At 42.8% G+C, this 19,071-nt stretch overlaps 1 long non-coding RNA gene across 1 annotated transcript; it reads right to left on the reverse strand.

The window, feature by feature from the left end:
* Positions 1-927: 927 nt before the first annotated feature.
* On the reverse strand, positions 928-1,241 carry LOC138923881 (uncharacterized). The gene is made up of 2 exons (XR_011438111.1): positions 1,109-1,241; positions 928-999 (listed from the first exon to the last, which is right to left on the reverse strand). It is a non-coding gene; the product is annotated as an uncharacterized lncRNA (long non-coding RNA).
* Between the last annotated feature and the right edge of the window lie 17,830 nt (positions 1,242-19,071).

Raw genomic sequence — 19,071 nt, forward strand, 5'->3', positions numbered from 1 at the left:
TGGGCTCATCCAAGGGTCTCAATGAATTTGGAGCTCTGTTCTGATGATATCATATGGGCAGAATCCTTGTCCCCACACCTCCTTGAAAAACGGCTTTGCTGCATCCCTAATTTATCCAGACACTCTAGTGTTCACTTACAGAACTGCAATCCTTAAACTTTCCAGTGTGGTCTCACATTTGAGTTCGAAAAGCGTGGACTTCTTGTGTTTGGCTGATCATTAAGCCTAAATTCGCTAAGCTTTAATTTCTTTAGTTGTAAAATGGACCGATAACAGTTATATTGTAGAGGGGCTGTCTTGAGTATATATGATAATAATGGCTCATGGCAATTCCTGTCTCAGTCTGAACCTTGCCCAATTACTGAGAGTCTCTGGATGGTGAGATGATGGACAGTGGCACAGCCATTGTGCTCTCTGTCCCCAGATGGGACTTTAATTCGTTGGTAAATAGTGTCAAATAAAGCTTTGGAAGCACAATTCCTGGGGTCATCTGGAAGCTAATGAGCAAGCCTAATCCAAAATGGCTTCCTGAAAAGCTCTGAAAGTGCTGCAGAGAAGGAGAGGCTGAAGCCAGGAGCCCAGCTGGGTTGGTTGTGGTTGCCACGGTTGGGAAGGATGTGGGTGGGCACAGACCCAAGGAGGGGATCTTGTGTGGGTCGTCTCAACAGATCTAGTACTGTGGGTACCATCCAGCACAGTAGTAAATGGCCACATCTTCATTTTCTATGAAATTTACAGTAAGGATTGCAGTGGAAGTTTGAGAATCTTTTCTTGCCTCAATTTTGTTTTTCTTCCCACCTAGGTTAGCTTGAGCTGGAGATTTTGTTGAGCTCACATAAATCAGATGCTCCAAAGCCTCATACGTTTTCCGCCGGTACCAGTGAATGTATTCCCCTTCAAAATTTGAGCTCGTTATCTTGCAATGTATGTCAATACTTTTCTTTACTTCTGCAGAAATGGATATCTGGGACTGCTCCACTTTTGTTAACCCAAGTCCAACTGTAAGTAGAAGAAGAGAATTTCCAGTGAACTTCTGACAATATAAGAAACGTTAAAGAATTTCTTTGCTCACTCATCTAGACCGAAATGGTCAAGGAGTGTGACTCACCAGCCCAGAAGGACAAGAAGGTGAATGCTTCCAGCAGTGACATCCTGTCTGCCAGGTTGCGTCCTCAAGGAGAAGGCAGGAAAATGGGGACCTGGTGACTGGATGCCTCAGGTCAGTGGCAAGTGGGCGTGGCCTGAACTGGGGAGGGAGAAGGAAGTGGTGGGTCAGGTGGGACCTTGGCCTTTAGTGCTGGCCGCGGGGCTGAGGTTAGGGATTTCTGTGGGCCTCATGCCCTGCTGATCTCAGGATAAGGCTGGTGGTCTCCTTAGGGCTCTTGGGGTGAAGGTGAGGGGGCCAGGGAGGCAGCTTGATTGCTGCAGAAATGGGAAGGGCTTCTACTTGTCTAGGAGCTATTTTATGAAGGCTTTTTCTCAGCATAATATTTTAAAATGTTTGATAACCATTAACTTTTATAATAGCAAATATTTAATGAGTACTTTCTATTTGTTAGGCTGTGTTTTCTAAATGTTCTCTTTTAAAATCTTCAAGGCAATCACACGATATGGATGTTTGTAGTTTTCATTTTATAGATCAGGAAAATGAGGCACAGAGGAGTAATGTGACAACAAAAGTCATGCGGGTTATAAGGGCTCATGCTGGTAAAGACACTAATTGAAAAAACTCAGAGAAACAGGGTAAAGATGAAAATAAAAATGCCCATGATCATGTCATTAAGACCAACAACTATTATCATTATGATGAGTTAACTTCTAGATTTCTTCTTTGCATATATATGCATATTAATATGACTTTGTGAACTCTAATTATATTTATAAGTTACATGTGGAATACACATAGAGTTTTGTATTCTTCTCCTTTCGGTTCATACTATATTCTGAGCAACTTCCCACGTCACTGAAGCGTTTTTTAATGTCGGCTGCCATTCCCTGTTCATCCCTATCACTTAGAAGCTGCCTGACCCTGTGCAAATTTCTTAATCTCTTTGTGCTTCAAATTCCACATCTGAAAATGGGTGCGATAATTCTACCCAACTCAAAAGTTTGTGCACATTAAGTAACTAAAAGTACTTAGCACAGTCTGCAGCATCTATCAAATTTTCAGTAGTTGTTAAATATTATCACTGCTACTACCATTTTGTTAATTTAACTTCCCCATGCTGTCAACCATTTTATTTTGTCCCCAACTTTGATTGTTAAATGCTTTGGTGACCATTTGGAAATAGAAACCTGGGACAGCAGTCAAATATCATTAGCATTTCATTTTTCCATATTTGAAGAACTTCTTTTCCTCCACTTTTTCTCAGCTAAGCTGCTTCTTTTAGTGTTATGATCCCATATGGTTTTCTCTGAATTCTTTGTGTGTATTAGAGCTCTTTTAACTCTGGACAGCGGTTGTCCCTGAAACTTATGTCCAGCTCTGTCACATATCGTGTGGGATCAATGTGAAAACAGACTGGCTTGGGTTCTCCCAAGGAGAAAAGAGGGGAAGAAGCTGGCTCAGTGGCTGGATTTTTCTCCTGAGGCAGCTGCCCTGTTTTCCCTCTTTTCCAGTAAATATCTTTTCTGAGGTGATCAACACTGGGAAGTTGAATGTTGAGGAGCAGAGGGTGGTAGACCAGAAGGCCCATGGCCCACAACTAGAAGGACTCACTGTTCCCCTGTACAGGGAATGAGGAGAGGGGTACCGACGCTGCAGTCAAGGCCAGTGCTGCTCCAGGCGCTCGGCTCTGGTGCCTGGATGCTGCCACTGCTTGGGAAGCCATAGCTACCCTGGAACCAGGTCCCCTGTATCACCATCCCTGCCAGACCTTTCCTTCCAGCTCCTGCAACTCCAGCATCTGTGTGTGTGTGTGCGTGTGTGTGTGTGTGTGTGAGATAGGGGTGGCACTCTTAGGAAGTGTGTCTAAATGGTGAAGCCCACCCTATCTACCTGACTTTAGCTGCAAGGGTGGCTGAGAAAATGAATCTAGACATTTTCTATTCATTCTTTCTTCAACACTCATAAGATGGGAAATTCCCTAAACACAGTTTTGGATGCTAGGAGCCAGAGAAGAAAAATGACCATTTTAGAAACGTTCCTGGAAATGAATTTTTTTATTTGCTAGTTGTTTCAAACAAGGAAGTAAATGAAGGTAGAATTTATCTTTTACTTATTATTTTAAACGCTTTCAGAAAATAGGCATTTCATTTTATTTACTTCTCAAAATATGAATAGTTCACAATAATTGAAGACATTCTATGTGGTAAGCACGGTGCTGCAAACATTTGGGCCCCATTATCTCATTTAATCTTAACAAAACCTATTAAGTGGGTGCTTTCTTTATTGTTCCCATTTTTGGAGGGGAACAGATGAGACATGGAGGCTTTGACAGAGCAGACATCTTGTGCAAGTTCTGACAGGAGGAAGTGGCAGTACAGTAATTTGTACCGGAGAGTCTGACTCTGGAACCCATGTCCTTAAACAAGACATTGTACTTCACATATATATCTCCTTTCCTCTGGAGACTCTAGAATGCGTGTTCTAGGATTCCTTACAGGGAACATTCTAGATCTGCTTCCTCAGAAATGCTTGCTGAGAATCCTTTATTCAAACACGTATTCAGCAAATGTTTACTGAGGATTCGTTACAGGCAGGGCATTAAGCAGATCCTGGGAATATCAGAAAAGCCAGAGACGAAAGTTCCTAATTATGTGGCATTTATATTCTAGCGGCACTTGCATTAATCTTACTTCCTGTGATGCAACATTTGGCACTTGCAGTAACATCCTATGACCTGGAGCACCCTTCCTTCATTTCAAGTCCCTTTTTATTCAGTCTGTGCCATCCACACTCCCTGGAAATCTCAGGACAAAGGATCGATGACTGACTCACTCAGGCTGTTCTCATCAAGTCTCAGACAGAAGCCCTGATCAGGGTGCAATCAGGTCAACTGGAATTTGGAGCATGAAGGCTGACATCACGCGGGCTCAGCTGGCGGCTGTCTGCCTCCTTTCCCTGCTGACTCTAGGACTGAGGTACCTTTCAGGGAACACAAGGCAGGGCCTGAGTCTGAGACTGGGGACCAGGCTGAGGCTGCCCATGTGGAAAGGACGCAAGTCCAGAACAGAAAAGGAATTCTTGGGCTGATTGTCTTGGCTCCTCTAATACTTTGTACCCATTTATATGGGGCTTCAACTACTTTATTCTGGGGACTTTATAAAAAGAATTGCAGTGGAGGAGACAGGATCTCTCAATACTGCCTATTTCTTGTTCCCATCTAACTGCCTCTGAGCAGGTGTTGTAATAGACCAACTATTTATCAGATGCTACAAAGCCTGATTCATTTGTGTTGGTATCAACATATGATTAAGGTAGGAGATGCAGTGTTGAGTACAGAACATGAAAAAATTTATCCTTCTCTTCTATTGTCAATATAGATATTTCTGGTTGTACCATTTTGACTACTAACTAGAAAAAGAGAGAGATAAAGAGAATTCAACAGAAGTTTTCTCTAAAATAGTCAGAGGTAGCATTAAAAATTTTCTTTAGGTTCTCATCTAATCTGAACAGAAGGAAGGACAAACTCACTAGCCCAGAGGAAAGCGCAGGTGATAGCTTGTAGCTGGACATCTTGTCTACCCAGGCTTTGCCTCTAAGTCAAGGAAGAGACTTGAGAACACTGGTGGCCAGAAGCCTCAGATCAGTGTCAGGTGCGTGTGACCGCTGGCATCAGGGAAAGAAATAGTGGGTCAAGTAGGAGCCACCATCCATGACATTTCTGAGGTTTCTGATTTGTCTGGAGAGTATTAGTCAGACTGTGTCAACAGCAAACCCACCAGTTCATTTCCAGATAGTTAGGTAGATAGACAGGTAGATATAGATTTAGACACAGATATAGATGCAGATGTAGACACAGATAAATACATAGTCATAGACACTGACACAGATATAGATATAGATAGAAAGATATAGAGATAGAGATGGAAACAGAGACAGAGATAGAGATAGGTATATCTAGTGCTGATAGCAATTTTGCAAATGTCCCCGGAGGAAGATTTTTCTTGATTAATTGTCCCAATTATTTCACACAAGAAGTTATAGACAAAAGTGAAATTTGGTTCCAGGTGTGAATAATTAATCTTACTGAGTCCTTATTCTCCTGCAGCCTGCATGCTAAGCATGTTGGATTTAGAACCTCATAATCCTCACAGGAGTCACTGGAGTGGGCATCACATCGCTGGAGATGCTCAAGTCCACTCTTGTGCTCTGACTCCAGGGTCTGGGCTTTGTGGTCTATGTAGTCTATGGAAAGACCTTTTTTCCCTGTGTTTGCCATGATTACCAGTTTCTCTCAGGGCTCTGGAATTTGTCTGGTTACTTCATTCTAACAACACTGTTTTCATTGGTTCTCTGACAATTCTTTTTATCTAGACTAGTTTTATCTTTCCTTAGAGCCAAGAAGCTTCATGGATTCAATTTATTTAAAACCCTGTAGCTTGTCTATGTAACTCTTTGTACTTATTACCTCATAAATAGGGCCTCTCATAGCACTTAAGACTCCTTTTTACTAATTAAAAACAGATGCACACCTAGGCAGAATAATTAGAAAAAGGCACTCTTTCTCCAGGCTGTTGCAGCCCTGCTCCCGGGTGTAGAGTCGGGTGGGCAAGGATGGGATTTTTGTCCCCACTGGTGCCCCCTCACCCAGGCACCCTTGAGCAGGGCATGTGGTAGAACAGACACACACTACCACTGAGTGTGTGTTGCAGAGGAGCGTCATTATATGTAAATGATACATCTCATCTCTTTCTTGTTCTGATAGTGGAGGGAGGCGCTAAACTTACAGATGTAAAATGGTTTCCTCCAGTTTGGAACAGTCTCTTTCTGGTTAGCTCAGTCTCGTTGGAACAGCCTTCATCTTTTCTGTTTCACTCTTCCTCCTCTCATCCCCACATGACATCACTACACGTGGGAGGAGTGTTAGTTCTTATAGTCTCCCCCTGGCACCCTCTGTGTCCTCACTGACTTCCAGCCCTTTACCCTGCTGGTCTCTGGGATTTGGCCTCTTCCTCTGAATTGGCTGGTGCAATAGCCAGACCTGAAACCCACCAGTGATTCACACCATGCCTTGGGATATGAAGTTCCCACCCTGCAGCTTCTCATCCCCATCCTGAGTGCGCTGCGTGCCCTGGTCCCCTCAGCACCCCTCACCCTCTTAGAGACTCTGGGAGGCATTTGGATCTGCTACATTTCCCTGAGAAGTAAAATAATGGACCTTACCTTCTGTCTGAGACAATCAGGCCATTTCAACAAACAAAGTGTGTAAACAGGAATCCACATCAAACCAGACATTTGGGGCACAGTTACTGGCATCTGTGGAGATAAAATTGACAACCATTAGATTCCCCTTCCTCTGCCCTCTGATAATGATGCACTGACTTGAGAAGCACAGGAAGTGCTGCAGGCTGAGGCTGAGGTCTAGCCAGGGCTGAGGTCTGGACTCAGGACCAAGCTTGCTCCATGTAGGGAAGGATACGTTCACAGTCATGATAAGGGCTGTGTGTGCTTATTATCTTAGTTCCAATGATACTGTAGGCTCCCAGGGGCCAATATATTAGGTCATCATGTCTTCTTCTGTGAATTTTATATTAAAGACTAAAGAGGAGCAGACAGAATTTTATGTACCTCATGGTTGCACTTCTTTGCCTGTAACTGACCTTGAACAAGGGTTTTGTTCAAGTAAATATTTTATACTCAAAAGCCTGATTTGGTGTCTATCAGTACCTCTGTATGAATGAAAAGTTATATTTGGATACCTTACAGTAAAAATACATGCTTCCTTTCTGCTATTGAAATAAATATTTTCAGTTGCTTTGATTGTATCTATACAATTCGAGCTATAAAAAAAAGAATAGCACATTGAAAAAAATCACAAAATTATCAAGAAATAAAACATGAATTTTTAAAATCCCTCAACCAATCTGAGAAATACGGAAACAAATTTATTCCCACAGTGAAGAGCAGATGAATATTTGTAGCCATAACATCTTGTCTGTCCAGGCTGTGTGCCCCAAAAAAAGGAAGGCAGAAGAGATAGGAACATGGAACAGGAGGAGGGAGCCACCTAGAATGCTAGCAGAGGAAATGGGTACTCAGAGCCCCGAGCCCAGATCAGTCGTTTCTGAGGTTAATTGGTAAGCACTATATGGAAGCTTGACCCATAACTATATGACACCAAAATAAGCAGTCCATTTACTAAAGTAAAAGTCATTCATACCTTCTTATCTTGTTATGTCTGAAAATATTTCAGGAAGATTCTTTATTATTATTATTGTTTCATCAAGATTATTTTGTTGATTTCAGTAGGAAAGTTGGTCCAAGTTACCCAGTCTGCTATGACCTGAAGACACCTTTTGACTTTTCCAGGTGAGAGTCATCATTGGTCTCTACGCCCACCAGCCCTCAGAATACAGGTCAAACACCTCCATGACCCCTCACACAGACCTCTGCTCTGGTCCCTGGGGGCCCAGGGCCTGGGGAGTCCCCTTGCTTGGTGTGGAGGTAGGAGTGCTGCCTCCTCACGTCCTCACTGGGAGAAGAGAGAGATTACCAAGACATTGCCAACAATGCTCTTTGAGAAAGTCTCTGCAGTCAGTGCTCCCCAGGATTCTGTAAACTCCTCTTGTACCCAGGCTATATATAGTTCATGACCAAAGGTTGGAGTTATCAGTTCTGTCCACCTCATGCCAAGTCTTTCAGAAACATAGCTTGCCCTGGGTTTCTCAATTTTGGCATTGCTGACATTTTTGGCTCAAAACTTCTTTGACAGGGGGTGCTGTCCTATGCATTGTAGGATGTTCAGCAGCATCCCTGGCATCTACTCACTAGATGCCAGTAGCACCCCCAATCCATAGTGACAACCAAAAATATCTTCAGGCATTGCCAATGTCCCCTGGAGGGGGGATTGCCCCCAGCTAGAATCACTGTTCTTGTCCCTTTTGTTACGGATGCAGGCACACCTTGTGACTGTTGCCTTATGCCTTGGGCTCAGCCAAGACTGAGACAAAATAAAACTCTTAAATATCCAGACACAAAAATTCTATTCACTCATGAGCAATATCATTTAATATCTGTAGCATCCTGTCTTTTCTTAGAGATTTCTCTCCCTCATCTGAGTCGATATAACTGCAAATACCTCCATCACTTAGTTAGCATCTGGCACTGCTGCCTTGCTTGACCAGTTGTTACCTGTTGCTTTCATATATCCTGTGCTAAATTTCACTTTTCTACACCAGCCATATGTTTTAGTCATTGTTAAATCCCCCTAGTGGATCAAGCATGATGTGTTCCCTATGTGAGCACTCCTTAAATATTGCTTATCACTAAGAGATAATTCATATTATAGATCTCATTGGAATGGATGTAAGATGTTAAAATGAAACTATAATTCTTTACTTTCATGTAGTGTCTACAATTTCCTAAACACATCCATTAGCTCATTCTATCAATATCATAATATTTTGAGGCAGGAAGCAAGTCTCAGAGGGGATGAGGGTGTAACATAAGGCCTCTCAGGTAGTAAATGGTAGAGCTGGAACTGGAACTTATTTCTTTTATACCAATTCCACACAGTGTACTATAGAAGAGAGCACAAAATCATTCAGCGCTGCTTTTCATTCCAATTCTGCCTGTTATCAATTTGATTTATTTGCTGTCTAACACTCAACATCCTCAACTGTGCAGATGAAATAAACAAGCCTATCTTTCAGCATCAGTTTAAGGAAGGTACGTAACACAACCCCTTGCATAAGGCAGGAGTTCATCGATTCCACGACCTTCACCTCTTTCCTCTCTTCTCTGTTGAAGCAGGCTGAGCACAGATCTACTGTTGGGAGGCCTGTTTGGGATTTGGGGTATGCTCTTTACATGCTCTTAGTTCCTTGACTTGAGTGATATCAATGGCATCTCCAGATTGAAGAACTCCCCAGCATGAGGTGCTGTGGGGTCTCAGCCCTGCCCTCCTAGAAGATGCTCTGTGAGGTGGAGCTTCATGTCCAAGGCTAGGAAGCAGGCACACCCATCCCCTCCTTCAGAGAGATCCCCCACATCCCCACGCACAGCAAACATGGGCAAGGAGGGAACTGGCTACAAATGGCCTATTTTTCCTGTACCCAAAGTGTTAGTGAAAATTAATGACTGGAGAGTTTGATTAAAAAATAATAAAGATCTGTAGATAACATATATGAAACTTTGGGATGCTATTTTCCCAAGATATGTCCTTTCAGTGTCAGAAAACTTGATTACAAAAGGTATTTTACTAATCCTTCTTACTGCTTCAACCAGGCTGTGTGTGACAAAAGTAAACTTTCTCGTTTTCTTATTTGGCAATATCTTTTCTTGAATCTTCAGGTTCCATCAAGCCTTCTCAGTGGTTCATTCATTTCTATCTTCTCAGAACACTTATATCCTTCATTAAATCAAAGAATATTTAGTTTAATTCTTTATTTCCCTTGAGGTACATACATAATGAATAGCATAGCACTAGTCCTATTATTATTTACCCCATTATCCTATTTGATTGATTAATGATGTTTCATCCAATAAATTAGAATTCTCTGTTTCAACCCTTTTTGTTACAGGACCAAATTTCCTACTTGGGTACATTTGTGGGAACATATTCTGCATCTTCAAATCCTTGATTCACTTTTGAGTTTTTATATATGGTGGCTGCTTCCTCCATGAACCTCTTCTCCCTAGTCAGCGGAAAATGATCACTAGTCACCACAGGCCCTGACACTCAGGTTCTCCTCACTAAGGGGATTCCATTTCTGAACAGCTCTCAGGCTGTTACCAGTGTGGGTGGGGGTGTGCCCAGGAACACTGCAGATTCTGCACACAACGTCTTCAAACAACTTCTCATACGTGTGTTCTGCTCAGTCTCCATGACTGACCCAGGCATCCTTGACTCTCTAGTCCATCCACCTTTGGAGAACACTTTTGTCCTCCCCAGCAGATTGAGTGCTGCACCACAGGTGGTAGTCAAGAATATTTCTTTGTGTTCCATCTGGATGCTCTTCTGTTGCTCAACAAACATAGTTTTTTGTTATGACTATCTTTTTTTTTGTTAAAAAAATTTCCTGGGACCCAGAAATCAGCAAAAATTGATTACATAATAAAATTCTCAGCAGAGAATCATCTGCAGATTATCTCTAAGTAAACACTGTGGGTGTTAATTTAAATAATTTCTTGTGGCCCTGGATAAGGGAACCTCACCCTGCAGGTTAAAAAACCTAATCATAGGGGCTGGCCTCGTGGCCGAGTGGTTAAAGTTCACGCCCTCTGCTGCAGGCGGCCCAGTGTTTCGTTGGTTCGAGTCCTGGGCGTGGACATGGCCCTGCTCGTCCGACCACGCTGGGGTGGCGTCCCACGTGCCACAACTAGAAGGACCCACAACGAAGAATGTACACCTATGTACTAGGGGGCTTTGGGGAGAAAAAGGAAAAAAATAAAATCTTTTAAAAAAAAAACCTAATCATAAAGTGAATGGTTAAATTTCCTATTTCCCCTCAAAATGTCTCCTTTAGAAAGCTTTAGCGCTTTTTGTTTTGTTTTGCTCATCATTCTGGGATCCAGAGCATAGATTTTGTAATCAGACACATCTGGATTCAGATCTCAGCCTTGATGCTTACTATGAAGTCATTTCATTTATCAAAGCCTCAAATTTGTACCTAAAAATATCTGTAAAATTGAATTAATAGTGATAATGGCTATCTCACAGTGTGGTTATTAGGATTAAACAATATATAATACAGGGCCTAACACGTATTGAGTACTCAATAAACAATAGCTACTGTTATTATAGTCTTATCCGAACATTACATTATTTTCATAGAGAACTGAGCTCCTGGAGAAAATGGCTGTATATTCAACTCGGTACATATTAACTAATTCTTTGTTTTTCTTTGGCTAAGCAAAGAAAATAAGTAGAGTCAAAGAAATTTGCTGACCTACAGACTGCCAATTCTAATTCTACCGCTTTCAAAATATAACCACGGAATTTTGGTAGTTACTCTGTAACTTTGTAAGTTAAAAAAAAAACAGGGGCCGGCCCAGTGGCACAGCGGTCAAGTTCGCACGTTCTGCTTCTCTGCAGCCCGGGGTTCGCCAGTTCGGATCCCCGGTGCGGACATGGCACCATTTGGCAAGCCGGGCTGTGGCAGGCATCCCACATATAAAGTAGAGGAAGATGGGCATGGATGTTAGCTCAGGGCCAGTCTTCCTCAGCAAAAAGAGGGGAATTGGCAGCAGTTAGCTCAGGGCTAATCTTCCCCAAAAAAATAAAATAAAAAATTAAAAAAATAAAGGCAACAGAACTACAGTAGAATAGTAACGATCAGCATGTGATTGAAACAGTTAAATGTTGACTCAGAAGCGGCCAGAAAGTGGATTAGGATCTGCAAAAGACACAGATCAATTATAACAACTATAAGCAGGGGGTAGACTTTAGGTAACATTATAAAAGTGGCAAGCACTTCTCTAGTCTCAATAATTTAATGAGTTAGAGTTATTTCACTTCTTTATACTTGTTTATTGTTTCAAAGAAAATCAAAAACACAGAATTGGAGTAATCATAATATTGGTTCATAATGCACTGTAATTATTTATCTACACATAGATCTCATTTATGTTACTTATTCTATTCTATTTATATGTTGATGATTTACTTAGTAAGTCAACAAATACCCGAGAATCCATCATTTAACCCAAGAACAAAAGCATTACAAATAATCTACATGCTCCTCTCTATTAAGTTCTTTAACTAGAAAGTACTGAATTTAATGATAATCTCTCAACTCTGTCTAGTTTCCTGTTTTCTTTCTAAAGAAATAGGGGCACATCCTGTTCTGTTAGATAAGGGATCATCGTGGCTTTGTGGGAAGTGAAATGAAACAAACTAGATAAAATCTTCTTTCCAACTTGTTTTACTTATTTGGGGGCAAACAGAACCCACCTATTCGACCATCTGCTTAACTTCTTTCTTTTGTTCCTCCAGATGGACTCTCCACCTCTTTCTACCTTCCACCATGCCTTACAAGTCAGACCCTCATGGACTGCATTAAAGGTCTTTGTTATTCTCCAGTTGCTGTGTGAAAGCAGTCAATGGAAGCATCAGCAGGAGACTAGGAAGTGCGAGGAGAGTGAGGTCAGGGTTCTCTCCCGGACAGGTGGCCTTGGGTTGGCTGCATCCTCCCCCAGTGGCCAGTGTATAGTGCCATCTACCCCATAGCCCATAGGTTTATGTCCAAGAACCAAGAGGTGGAGATGAGAGTGCCCACTCTTTTATACCAATTAACTCACTGGAAGAATTTGTTCCTTTTTTCCCAGGGCTTAGAAATCCTAGTGCCCAAGGAAAGAATGCTTTCACCAGATGACACAGTTTTGGTCCTTTGGATGTCAACTTCCATTGGTCAAAATTAAATGGAAATCAGAGAGCAAAGAAGCCCGTTAGTGTAATCCATAGAAGTCAGCCTCCTGGGGCACAGAGCAGGGAGGAGAAACATGGAGAGATGATCTTGAGGGGAAAACAGAAGACGTTCTGCAGAGTCACCCCTGCAGAAGGAGGGGACACACCGAATCTTTGCTGAAAGTCTGTCTTCTTGTCACTCTCCAGGTGAAGATCATATGAGGCCGATTTTCTAGCAACCTTCCATGAAAGGTAGAGGATCATGTTCTCAGGCAATAAAAATGCCAAATGACCTTCCAAAAGGAAAGCCAGATCACATGCCACAATGTGTGCAGTTCTCCTTGAGAGGATCTCATCATTGCAGCCGCATCTGGACAAAAGAGAGGTGAAGAAAGCAAGAAAGTGATAGTACAATGGGAAGACTAAGACTGAGTGTTTTTACTGCTAGCTGTAATACTTTATATCTGTACAACGTGGGGAAAAAGAGATTTTCAAGCCCAATAAGCCACCCTGAGCACCCAAGCATGAACCTTGTCTCTAACTTGCAGACTGGATCAGTAGGAATCAGGACAGAAAACAGGTTTCATTTTGTAAAAGAAGCAAAATTGCTAAAGAAAAAGGGAGAAAAAGTGGTCAAGACAGAGCCCATTGCAGGTCTTTCTAATCGCCAAATTTCACACATCGTCTCTAAGTGCTCCATAATATGCAGAGAGAGTTGGAATATTTTGAAACGTGAATTTAATTTTCAAACTAAATTTTAAAAGAAAATTCAAAAGTCTTAATGTTTTCTACTAGACAATTTAGAGACTATAAAAAAGACACAGAAAGAAGACTCTATGATCCCAACATCCAGAGATGACCACTCCAAAGCCGTGCTCTTTCGTCTGAACCCATGCTGGGGGGTGAATGATAAGAGCCCCCAACACAAAACAGTCAACATGGATTTCAGGGGGGCCTCACAATTTCTTGAAATGTGATTTTTACAAGATAATTCCTGGGTTACAGACATCACTTTCCCACAGTACTAGGATGTGTGGGGAATTGGGTGATAGATTTGTTGCATGAAAATAGTGATTCTGAAGAATTTCTTGGATTTTCTTCAGCATTCATTAGATACTATAATGTTGCTTCTATTACTCAGAGTTATTGTGTCTCACCCACTTCAGGTCTGAAGGAAAAATAAGTTGATCCAAAATCGTCAGGATCTTTCAGGCATCCAAGGACACAAATCACCCACCCACTAGGTAATGTGGGCACCGCAATAATAATCAAAATATTCATCTCAATTCCCAGACATTGCCTGAGTCCCCACTATATTCAGTGCTGTACATTCTAATAGATGCTTTCAGTGTTTCTATGAATCAGCAATTTAAACCACCATTCAACTGACAAACGTTCACTTAGGCCGGGGCTGGTTTCCTCTGGCTGGTTGCCTTTGGTGAGTGTGGTCAAAGTGTCCTTGGAGAAGCTACCTCAGCCTAAAGGAGAAGGGCAGGAGGAGGAAATGACTCCAAATAGGGACTTGTTTTTCCCCCAATAGAAGCAGTTTGCTCCAAGCACAAGGCCACTGTCTCCCCAATGTGTGTAAGTCAAGGGGACTATAGAACCATGATTGAAGACTTAGATTTATATTGATTTGGGATGACTACTCATGAGAGTATCTTCATGTCTAGCTAACGTCTCTTTAACTAAACTGTAATAGTCAGTCACAGTATGCCAGATGTGGTGCTAAGCCCTGGTATACAAAGTTGTGTGTGTGTGTGTGTGTTCCTGTATGAGTACGTATGCTAGTTGTTGTTCTGTTTGTTTATTTCTTATCAGCTAGCATTACTGAGCTCTCACAATGTGCCATGCACTGGATCAAGCCCTTAGTGTGCATCATCTCAGGAACCCTCACAACAACCCACGAGGTAACTACAGGACCTTTGTTGTACAGGTGAGGAGATGGGCTAGAGAAGGTATTGGCCTGACACACAGCTGGGCAGTGTCAGAGACCAGGTCAGACCTGGAGCTCTGTGTACCAGAGGCCTGGGTCCTAACCACTTTGCTTTACCATATGTGTAGCCAGATAATGGCAGCATAGCAGGAGAAAGGGGCTCTGCAGGAGCAACCTGCAGCCTTGACAGAGCAGATGAGATTTGCAATGTCTGCTGTGACAGTGCCTGGCTCAGAGGAGTCAGTCAAACACTTACTGTTGGATGAATGGAATCTTAAGCCGGAAAATGAGCCACTCAAACTCCAACCCAAAGTAGACTTTGATTCAAACTCATTAAGTAGCAGTGTTCATAAATTTTGTGCAAAATCAAATATCCCCACTCCAGGGCATGCATCTGATATATTATCATTGCAGTCGGCTCTGCTTGTAATTAGATTGTGCTACGTTTGGTACATTTTAGCTTGTATGAAAATGAATAGCATTTAATCTAATATCCAGTTTTGTCAATCAAAGGAGATAGGTGGATCAGAAAAAACTAGTGTAATGCAAAATGACTAGTACAAAAGAATTCTTAGAAATGATGTGACATACATATCTCGGCAGAAAATAAAAGAGAGAGTGGGGGAGGTTGACCTAGATGAATAAACGTGGGCGCCATGGGAATGCCTGTTGGGCAGAGAGTGAATTCTTGAGAAGACAAGGCTGATCATTTGCAGCTACTTATACAAAGCTTCCTTTTTGAGAAAATAAAGAATTTGGCAACTCCACATACAGTCACTCACATGAGTGTTCTTCTAGAAAACTGCATAAAAGCATATGAGTGGTCACTGTGCTTTCCCAGGTCATAATAGTGAGTGAGAAACCACTGAACACTTATCGACTGACGTGGCTCTAACATCTGCCTCTGTGCTCCTCCCAGAAGGCACAACAGTAGGTGGCGGAGTCTTCTTTCCCTGCATTGTGAACGGTGAGCGTGGACACAGAAGGTTCGGGTATCTTGTCTACCTCAAATTTGCTCATCGCAATGCCTGATTCCATCCTGACATCGTTGTCAGATGAAACGTCCTGCAGGGGCTGCAGGGCTTGACCAGGGCTTTCCTGGTACCAATATAGGGACGTCATAGAAATTGTTACACCAGATAACACCCATTCCAAGCAGGCTGTTTTTGACAGTCTTTTAGTACTGGAAAGTTGAGGTTGCTCTGGATGGCCTACACCATACGCACACACTGAAAAAAAGGGAAAGCAGAGAGTTATGCTCAAAAACTTAAGATTTTTTTAAATATTACAAAATTAGAGAATATCTAATGTGAATTGAGGGAGGAAAACAACTTGGAAGCTCCAAGGACTACAACAGAGAAGGCTTGGAAGATGACAACATGTCTGCATGAACTGCCCTCTCCTCCAGGGCAGCCTGCATCCCCTGCTGAGAGGAGTCCCAGACCATGTGGCTTGGCTGAGTCCACCAAGTCAAACCTCCCACTGGGGAGGATGAACACGGCTCCCTTGCCTCCTTGTGAAGGAGCGTCCTCACCACTGTTAGCACGTCCACTCTATGTGAAGACAGCAGAGCAAGCTCCTCCACCTTAGATCACACCACATGGTACAAACAGCCGCCATAGAACTCTGAGAGGACTCGTTTATCCCAACAGTACTCATGAACTTCCCATTATGTGCAAGGAATGATGCTAACTTTTGGGGGTGTAATAAAGATGCAATGATAGGGCACCTAACCGTGGACAGCTGTCTATAGGGAGACCATGCTGACTTAATGCTATCACCTTGGTCATCTCTGATTTCTCCCACTGCCTGTCACAGAAGACATCCTCAGTAACCTGAGTGAGTAGTCTGCCAATAGTTGATGGGAAGAACGGAGGGTGGTCTGGGCTGTTTTGTGCATTGTTGGGCCCACAGGGAACTTCTGCAACCAGCTGGAGAGACTTTGTTTCCTCAATCTGCTGCCATCTGTTCAGATTCCCACACACCCTACAGCTTAGAGGGGTACCGGCACCTTCAGGGCTCTGAATACTCTATTCTGGTTTGTTTTCTTCTGTTTAAGGTTCACGTTTACGTCCTCTCCCTTAGCCACCTGAACGATATATCTCTACCAAACCCCAGCTTCTCCTCTATGAAACTGGGGTTACTCTTTCTGGATTCCTGAGTTTCCTTTTTGCCTGTTCTTCTTTCTCTAACCCAAGACATTCCATCTGTCCTAGGGTATTTTTACAGACTGCTCTTCCCCAATCTACCAAAAAATTGCTATATTCCAGATTTCTCCTCTCAGTTTGACTCTCCACCTGAGGGATCTGTTCCTATTCATGGCTTTAATTATCTTGGGGGAGGGGGTGGGAAGGGATGATAGGAGGAAATTACAGGTCCATCCCCATCCCACACTTCTCCTGAGCTCCATACCCACATATCCAGCTGTCTACTGAGCATATTCAAGTATGTCTGACATAGGAGCTCAAACTGACTTTACACATAGCCCGGGGTTAACTCATTCTCTCCCCCAACCCATCTCTTCTTCCTGTCTCAGTGAAGGATGTAGCTATTCACTTTGTCCAAGCCAGGAACCTGAGTGTCAGCCTCAATTCTCCCCTCTAACTAATTCATTACATTTCAATCCCTGTGGATTCTTTGCTCTGCTCCAGCCTCCACAACACTCATCTCCATACGTCTAATCTTGGCCTCTCCTACCCAACTTCCTCAAGACCACAGGATTGATCTGATCAGGTCAAGTCCCTGCTTCACATTCCTCACCCTGCTACACCCTTTGTGTGAGGATAAAGTCTAGAGTTCTTGGGTCATAAGGCTCTCTATCATGGGGCCACCACCTCCCTGCCTCTCTCAACTTCATCCACTTTCCACCGGTCCTACGGATTGACTCGCAGATTTTCCTATCTGGCTGCCGTGTATCCCACTTTTCTGGCTAATTCCTGTTCATTGTTTTGGGCTCAGCTCAGGCACCAACTCTGCCAGGAAGCTTTCCTTACCCAGGAAGTCAGGGATGGACACGCCTCCAAGTGCTGTCTAGGAACGCCACCTTGTGCTTCCCTCTCTCATAGCACTTCCTGCTCATTATTCTCTTGCTAGACACTAAGATTTCCCAGGGTAGGGAGGCCATGCTTATTGATCTTTGCCATCTCAGGCGTTTGCCGAATGGATGAAGGAGCAAAGGAATGAGGGGATGAATAGACATTGAAGTATTTCTTTTTGGTGAAATGGCAATGAAAAAATCAACATTTTTAATATAAGTTTTAAAAAGCGTCACCAAGTAATGGACACTTACTGAATGCTTTAAAGATGCCAAGCATTTTGAAGCACTTATCGTATTCAGCTCCATACATTTAGCTTATTTAACTTCATAAATAGTCCTCATGAAGCACTTGAAGAAACAGGTGGGGAAATGGCTAAAGATTAAACAGTCTTCAGAGACAGATTTGAGACTCAGACTTAATTCCGTCTGACTGTAAAGCCTGTGCTCTTCGTATAGCTCTCTTTCTTCTTCAGTTTTCTCATCTATGCAGTGAGAATAAAATGAGTATCTACTTTATGGGGTTTTGGTGAATAATAAATAAGATAGTCCCGGTGGAGTGTTTAGAATAGTGCCTGACACACAGCAAGCCCACGAAAAAATGATGGCAATTACTGTCATACTCTGTCATGTTGCTTTCAATTAACATGCCCTGGGGCATCAGCAGAAATGCAGCAGCCATGCTATTGGCATGCTGAATCCCTCATTTAGAGAGAGACCAGCTGGAATGATCCCAGAAAGCAAGTGACACTGAGAGTGAAACAAGCTGCAACCATTTCTTAGAAATCAAAGTTCAAGAATCCGGCAGTGATTCCCCTGAAGATGAGATCACTCCAGAAAGATCTAGAACTGGTCTCTAAATATTTCCCTGTAGGATTTTCATGCAGAAAAGAGCTAGTCTATCACCCCAGAGGTTGAGGATGAAATCAAGTGGTGTAATTCAGAGAAGATACATTTTTGGCACTGTTGTTTTTTCCATTTTGGAGATGAGAAAACCGTCACCTAGCAGAGTTAAGACCTTGCTCAAGGTCACAGAGCTCGTAAAGGGCAAAGCAGGAGTCAGTGAGGGGAGAAGACAGGGTGTAGGGCGGTGTGGAGGCTCACAGCAGAGCACTGGGCAGCTCCTCTGGGGAATGTGGATGATCCTGTTCTGTAAGGAGATGAGTGAGGAGCTTGTTCCCCTGTTGGCCACACTCCTTGTTATCACCAGTTCACAGAGCTCCCTCCTCCATGGACTCAGGCACTGAGGTGGGGGCAGGAAGCAGAAAGGGTTCTGTGTTATTAGGACAACGGGGAACTCAAAATGAAGGAACAACCTGAAAACAGAGCTAAAGTAATTTTCAGCCCCCTCCACCCTGATCCCCTCTCACACGTACTAGGGGGTCTTAGCCTCGACATAGACCTTCAGGAGAGGATGGGGGTGTTGGGCTCTTTCACGAGCAGGTGTGTCTCAGTTATAAATTTCTAACTACAAAAACAGATGTTCAGGAAGACAGACAGATAATGAATTAAGGAACCTGAGGAACCAATTTCCTTCAGATCATTTAGACTTTCCTTTCATTAATTGTTTTACTGATGCCATTAAGCTG

Source organism: Equus caballus, chromosome 4 (genome assembly GCF_041296265.1).
Source record: "Equus caballus isolate H_3958 breed thoroughbred chromosome 4, TB-T2T, whole genome shotgun sequence".
Classification (NCBI taxonomy): domain Eukaryota; kingdom Metazoa; phylum Chordata; class Mammalia; order Perissodactyla; family Equidae; genus Equus; species Equus caballus.